The following is a 7,901-nucleotide window of genomic DNA, read 5'->3' as shown; positions in this document are numbered from 1 at the left end:
ATATAGCGCTTTTATCCAAATCGCTTTACATAGATTGTGCATTACATTCACCATTCACACACCGAAGGCGGCTCTTAAGGGCCGAGCCGTCTAGAAAGGTCTATGTGTCTGCCTGTCTGTGTGCCTGTGTGTCCGGCTGTCCACGGCCTATCTCGCAATCAGACAAAGGAAGTAAATCAACAAAATATTTTCCAAATATGTTTTAGACCTAGGAAATATTAAATGTTATCCAAGAAGACAATGGAGAGGCAAATAATTATTATTTGGAAGTCAATGCTGACTTCCAATTAAATAATAATGCTGAAAGGCAATCACATACAGTAGGTCAGGAGCCTATCACCTGTTTCCTTAGCGTAACGCAGCTTGATATTACAGTGCACCCCCCTGGACATGATGCTAGTATGTCGCAGGGACTTAATCCAATCCTTCATGCTGAGTGCTGCTAAGCGGGGAGGCATTGGGTACCATTTTTCTAGTAATTGGCCTGACTTGGCCGGGGATTGAACCCTGACCTCTCAATCTCACAGTGGAATCTCTAACAACAATGCCACTGAGCTGGTGATCCACATGGAAGCCATGCCGTTATTAGACCGCATCTTCTTGTTTTATTGATTGGTGGAGGTGGGTGTATTAGAAGGTGCCAGGTGCTGGCAGGATCTGCGCTTGAACCTATCAGAATGGGCTTAAACCTAAAGCCTAATGCATACTCCAGAACAGGCGGAATTTGTTCGGTTCGGCTGGTCCAAAACCACAATACGATGTCATTCAGAGGTTCAGGTGGGCGGGATCAGAACTAAATTTGGGTGTTCTGTGTGATTCCGAGATGTTGTGACTTCCCCGAACTAGTTCGGCTATTGTGATTGGTCAGACGTTGGTCAGATGTTCCGCAGTGTTTCTGCATTGTTTCCGCGTTCATTCAGTGCAGCTTCAAGTTCATTCTGTCAGCAGTGACAGAAGGTTTGATAAATGTATCAAACCTGGAAAAGTGGAGATTGATTAATGGGCTGACACCCGGCAGTATTTTTCCAGTGTACAAGCTCACAACGTGTGGCAGTGTGATGCATTGGGAGCTTGTAGATTAGTTATTTATGGTGCACGACACCGGTGCACAACTAAGTATATCACCCTTTACAGTTTACAGTATTTTTTGTGCATACTGCCTTTTGTTCGAGTGTCTCTAATGGGGATTGAAAGCCTAAACTGGCATTGTCAGTAACTATTCTGCCCAGCTACATAGACCTTGTAAGCCAGAGCTAAAGCTACTCTTTCCTTCAAATCAGTCAACCGTGTGGATCCAAGTAAAACTATGATCCTCTGTTGACTTGTACACCAATTATATCCACTTCAGGATATCTAAAATGTTTTCATCTAGATTAGACGGGACAGATGGAATGTGAATAGTGCAAATAAAGTTGCAAATGATGTCCCCATTAATGTTACTTGATAACCTAAAAATGTTGTCGCTGGAATGTATACTTGGTTGAATGCTTGCACTCTTGGTCGCTTGAAACCTGTTCATAAATACTTTCAATGAGGGAATAAGAAAATAATAAGTATAAAGAAGTCATTCTGAATAACGTCATACTCTAAATGTATGCTTCATATGAAAAGCTACTGATAACTTAAGCAGTGTCTTGAGATCCCCTTGATGGCTTGGAGGCCTACAGTATATCTGAATAACAGTGCAGACTGTGAACTCAACTCATAATCCTGTGACTGATGTTCACTTCCACTGGATAATGTTTTAAGCATGTTAATATTCCCCTCCTGTGGTCTGTGGAGATAGTCACCTGAACATGCCCATCTACAGTAGGTCTAAGTCTTTAAAATGGTCTTCATAAGAACAAAACTTTAAGGTTTAGGCTACAACTTTTGTCATGTACGCCTGTAGCAATAAATAGATATTATCAAGGGCCTAGTGCCACTGGTAGTAGGCTGCTAAATAACTTTTTCCGCCGGACCAAGACAGCATTGGCTAGATAGACTATCAGATCAGATTTATGAATGACCAGACCAGAAAAAGTAAAACAAGCTCTGAAAATGCTAATCCAGCCCTCAGCTGTCTGTCTTTGTGCAGAGGCAGCCTGTGTGTTGTTTTTGTTGTTGTTTTATGAACAATTTGTTTATAGAATATTAAACAAAAACAGTAACATCAACAGTAGTCTTACAGAGTAACAGATGAAATATAAAAAAACAAGGGCCATGACTAAATAAACATATCAGTTCATATAAAATAGTTCATACAAATGATACATATTTACTCATGTACATATGTGCATATGTAAAACATAACTTGTTGTCAACACAGCACAGACTGTGAGATATTTTCCATGTGTACTACTGTAGTTCCTGAAATCAGACCAGCATTTTTTTTTTGGCTTGAGATTAAACTTGGAGACAGGTGGAGGATCCACACATTTCCAAACTAAAGCAATACATGTATTGCCAGCAATCATGGCCAGTTTGATAAACCGCACATTGTTTAGCAAGAGGAATAAATGGTAAATGGTGCATTTATATAGCACTTTTATCCAAATCGCTTTACATAGATTGTGCATTACATTCACCCATTCACACACCGAAGGCGGAGGAAACCATGCAAGGCACCAACCTGCTCATCGGGAACAATTAGTGTTCAGTAGGGCTGTGAATCGTCTGCTATCTCACAAATCGATTCGATTCCGATTCTTGGGGTCACGATTCCGATTTTTATCGATTTTTAAAAAATAAACGATTCTCGATTCAAAATTATTATTTTTTCAGATTCAAAAGCGATTTTTTTTTCGATTCAAAAGCGATTTTTTCCGATTCAAACGATTCTCGATTCAAAACGATTCTCGATTCAAAACGATTCTCGATTCAAAACGATTCTTGATGCAAAACATAGGATTTCAGGATCTACTCCAATCTGCTGGCATGAGAACAGAGTACATTTATGTAGCTTTTACAATTGTAAAGGTTTTATCAACTGATAATAATGTAAACACACAAAGGTAAATCCAAGATCCTAAAAAAAAAAATATATATATATATATATATATATATATATATATATATATATATTTTTTTTTTTTTTTTTTTTTTTGAAAATCGATTTTTTTAAAATGAGAATTGATTCTGAATCGTCCAACAGTAGAATCGCGATTTTTTCCGACACCCCTAGTGTTCAGTGTCTTGCTCAAGGACACTTCGACACTAACTCTTCTGGGGGAGCCCGGGATCGAACTGGAAACCTCACGGCTTCCACCCGGCCGCTCTACCGGCCACTCTACCCCTGAGCCACTGCCGCCGCCGGAATGACAGATACGTCATTAGGATATGGTTAGATTAGGTGAACAGGGGATCTCAAACTCTTTAAGTTTCCAATATCCATTTTCCAATATTGATCCCCAGCCTGTGTGTTTTAAACATTCACATTCTCTATCAAACTCTCTATTGCCTCCCTTTTAGAAGGCACCCCGCTGTGCCACTGACACCCAGACATACTGTAAAAAATACCCCTTCTCGCTACAGCACTTCTCATTCACCACGCATACTGGTATGAAACCTTGAATATCAAGACTGCACGCATAAACATATGCATAATGAATGTATGTACACATAGAAATGCATGCAAATAGATATGTATACACACGTACTGCACAGTGCACACCTATACCTCCATGACATGATACACAACATTTAGAAGTAGGAACCATGCACACGGCACCTTCGAGCACTTCATATAATTGCTATATAATTGTACATAATTTGTTATTCTCTTTCTTACTATTCCTGCTATTCTTTATTATTTCTTTGTTATTGTTTATTATTGCTGCTACGGTGTTGATGAATTCTACTCTTATGTACTAGTAGGCTATATAAGATGTAACAATTACAACTCTTGCATCTTGAATCTTGAGGTTTAATATTAAATGCAACATTTGTCCCACTGGCTCTCTGGAAGTGTCTTGGGTGTAAGTGCTCATTTTCACATTTCCATTCCATTGACGGTAATGCCTTTTGAGGCAAATCAGCAAATCATGTTAACTAAATTATACATTTTACGGGATGTATTATTCAAAGACTAATTTACCGTGGACAGTTTGTTGTTTCTTTGAAATTAACCTCTGGTTTAAGGTGCCCTTTCATGTATACTTTGAAAGATTATTCTTATAAATGATTTAATGGTGCTCTAAAATTCATTTTTAGAACGTAATTCTGTGGACATCCTAATGGAGCAATCTTGCAGACTCTTTGTTCCATCAGCCCTCTTTCAAATAGTAGCTCTCTCTCTCTCTCTCTCTCTCTCTCTCTCTCTCTCTCCTTCCCTCTTTCCCACTCTATCCCTCTCTATCCTTCTCTATCAAACTTGCCTCCCTTTTAGAAGGCACCCCGCTGTGCCACCGACACCCAGACATACTGTAAATACCCCTTCTCGCTACAGCACTTCTCATCTCTCTGTCTGACCTTCTTTCTCTCCCACACACACTTTCCCTTTCTCTGTGCCCCCACTCTTATTCTCTCACTGACACTCCACCACTCGCATCTTTCTTTCTCTCACGCCCAGTCTTTTCATCTCACAGACTCTCGTTTTCATAATTTTTTCTCCCACCATACATGTATCTCTTAATTTAAGCTGTACTTTGTCGGACGCCTGTGCCTTTCAGTGAGAATAATTGTCACCCCGAAGTTTCGGGTGACAAATTCAGTTGAAAATGTCGTTATTTTTGTATGATGAAGTATACCATAGCCCGCTCCGCTAATCCTCTCCTGCAAGACTTCCATTTTATCTGGCATGGCTTTGTATCTCCCCTCCTATTCACTGTGCAGATTTGTTTCCCCCTCTGCATGCTGCTCTCCTTGTCCTTAACTTCTGCATATATCGTTACACACTGTTTTTCTTCCATCACAGATTTCACTTACGGTTCTTCATTTGGGTTTTTAATTATTAATTTTTTTCATTTACTAACTACACAGTCAAATCCTTACAGGTCTATTTATATACTCTCAGAGTTGAATTAACACTCAGGGTATTTCTGTGTACCTGGCAGAATCTAACAGGACCTCAGGCCTCTTTATGGGAGTTCAATGTGTCTGTGTGTTGGAGAAACTGATGCGCGCAGGCGGAGATTATTATCATTTTGCCCTCTTGTATAAACTGTGGTTCTTTTGGCATATGATCCCTAGAAACAAATGTCTAACCGCAATTTCCCAGATTGGGCACACACTGAAAAACTGCTGAACCGTGACATTCAAGCAGCGAGTGCAAGTTGTATTTTCTCACTCTGGATCATTCCCCTTGATTAATTATTGGAGAAAGCCTGGCGGCAGAAAATATTGTTTCACTAGAGACAGCATTTATCATAAAGACTGTAAACATAATTGTAATTTATATCTAAGAAGTATATTTTCTCCTTTCTAAAACCATCACGTGGCTCAATAGGGGGTACCCAGCACCCACCCTTAAATTGAGACCCACTGGTGTACAGCAAAGTTTGGGCAATATTTCTGCTTTCCTGTAAACGGTTGCGGGTTTAGGTTATCATTCACTGGCAAGCGTTCTATGGAAACCTATTCCAGGCATGATTCATAGATACCCCCTGAGCTGCTGCGCCACCTTTTTTTTTCACTCCACCCCATGAGGCGTCAAAGATCTCATTCTCACCACCACACATCTCTGGATCTCGGCAGGGGGGTTGAAATTGCTGACCATCATATCCTGGGTGATTGCCAACCTCTGCAACATTTTCTGGAGATGGGAGGAAATCTCCCTGTGATCCCCCCCTGCCACCACAAACATTTTCTTTCCCACATTATCCGTATCTGCCCCAGTTGTGTGGCTATCATCCATGGTGTCTAAAGGCTTCCACAGTGTCTACACCCAATCCCAAACTATGCATAGCTTATGGTCTCAGTATTTCTTCAGCAAAGACCGCATCAGGATTGATGGACATTGAAGTGATTTTCAGACTTGCACCGTATGTACTGTAAATAGAGGAAGCAGACTCTCTCTAGGCATTAAAATACATCTATGCCTACAAATACAAATTTCTACGGTTAAATGTGGTATTCTGTGCAGTCTATCTACCACCCAGTTGAATATAACCGCTCCTCTTCCCCAACTGTGTAATACTGCCCTCCATAGCTCAAAGTTTAAAACACACATATTTGTTTCTGCAGCCTAGAAACAAATATGCTCTGCACATTTGATCTGTCTTTGCGCTACTTTGCATTGACATAATGAAATGATTTCTCTCACACATGCTGTTCATAAATGTGACCCTTTAGGAGTAACATTTTTGTTTGTTTTGACACATTTTCAATAAGTATTATTATCAAACCCAGCATAATCAGCATAATTGTATATATATAATTGTATATATACGTAATAAAGGTATAGCCATACAAATATTATTAATAGTTACAAATAATATAATGCAATAAATCATTACACGTTGGTGTTGCAATACATAAGGTTCCTATCTATGATTTTCTTTTTTTATTTATTTTTTTTAAAGCTATTATTCGGTTAAGAAAACCAAATCTATTGAGCAAAGTGCCAATGCCCCTTTAAGAGAGCAATCCTTGAAAGCACCACCAACCGAAATAATACCCATTGTGAATCATTTGACTCTGTGGCCTGTCAGTGACACATACACACTGTCTCATGTTGACTGAATCTGTTTATGGCAATATTCCATTAGTTTGTGTGAGTCAGTGCAGGATATGGCAAATATCAGGAAAGACTGTGCTCATTTTATACTAATATTATGTCTGCATAGCTCAATGGGTATAGCATGGCACTCACACTGCAGGTTTGTTTCCCACATGGGACCAGCCATGCTAAAACTGTACAGTATGCACTCCTGATACTGTAAAGCACCATTCACGACTGAGCACTATAACTATATCGTTCACCATTGGCGTGAACTCTGCCATCCACTTGACTTAGAACGATTTTTAAAACGATATTTTTTATAGTTATAGTCATAGTGCTCAGTGTGAATGGCCCTTAAGGCACGTAAGATAGATTATTCTGCGCCATGATAGCATAGTTGACAGGTGTGCAGGGTGGCCACTCTGACCAGGAAAATTTTAGAGGCAAATCGCCTTTTCCATCTAGTTGACCATGAAAACACATTAGCAAGAGTGACTTATGCCTGTGACAGAAAAATAAGCCTAAATTAAGCTTAAAGCATTTCAAACGCTACTAATGTGGTGGTTTATAATTAGACACATGGTCTGCTGTTGTCTTGTATTGGTGCCATCCTGAAAGGCAAGGTATCGGAAGAATCATATTGCTGCTAGGGATGGAAAGCCTTGTCCCCACAATACAACCTGTTTAGTAATTAAGAAAATCAGATTTATCATATTATTATAAAACATACATTAACCACTTCAGCCCTATATACATTTCGGCAATTTGAAAATAGCCGATCCACAAGCTCACAATGCGACTGTGAGGTTGTAGATCTGCTATTTTCAAAAGATTTGTATACATTTAATTTACGTGTGAAATGGGACATTCTGCATGAGTACTTTAACTTTTGGTACTTTAAGTACATTTTGATACCAATACTTTTGTACTTTTACTCAAGTACATTTTGAATTCCAGACTTTTACTTTTAACAGAGTATTTCTACATTGCAGCATTGATACTTAAAGGTAGGGTAAGTGATTTTCTTTGGTTAAAATAAGTGCTAAATAGCTCTATATTCTGATAGTACTCATTGCTATAGAGTGTTTGTTCAGTAAAAGGAGTCTCCTTGTCTCTCCAGCTCTTTATAAAACAGAAAATGCATTTTCATTTCCAATTTTATCCAATCAGGATAGAGAACTCAATCAGGATATAGATTAAACAAGTGAAATTGGAAGTGATGACACTAAGAAATGAGCAGGCAAAATTGGTACTTTCTCCT

Source organism: Gymnoscopelus braueri, assembly GCF_963280865.1.
Source record: "Gymnoscopelus braueri genome assembly, chromosome: 11".
Taxonomy (NCBI): domain Eukaryota; kingdom Metazoa; phylum Chordata; class Actinopteri; order Myctophiformes; family Myctophidae; genus Gymnoscopelus; species Gymnoscopelus braueri.
This window is presented reverse-complemented; position numbering follows the sequence as displayed.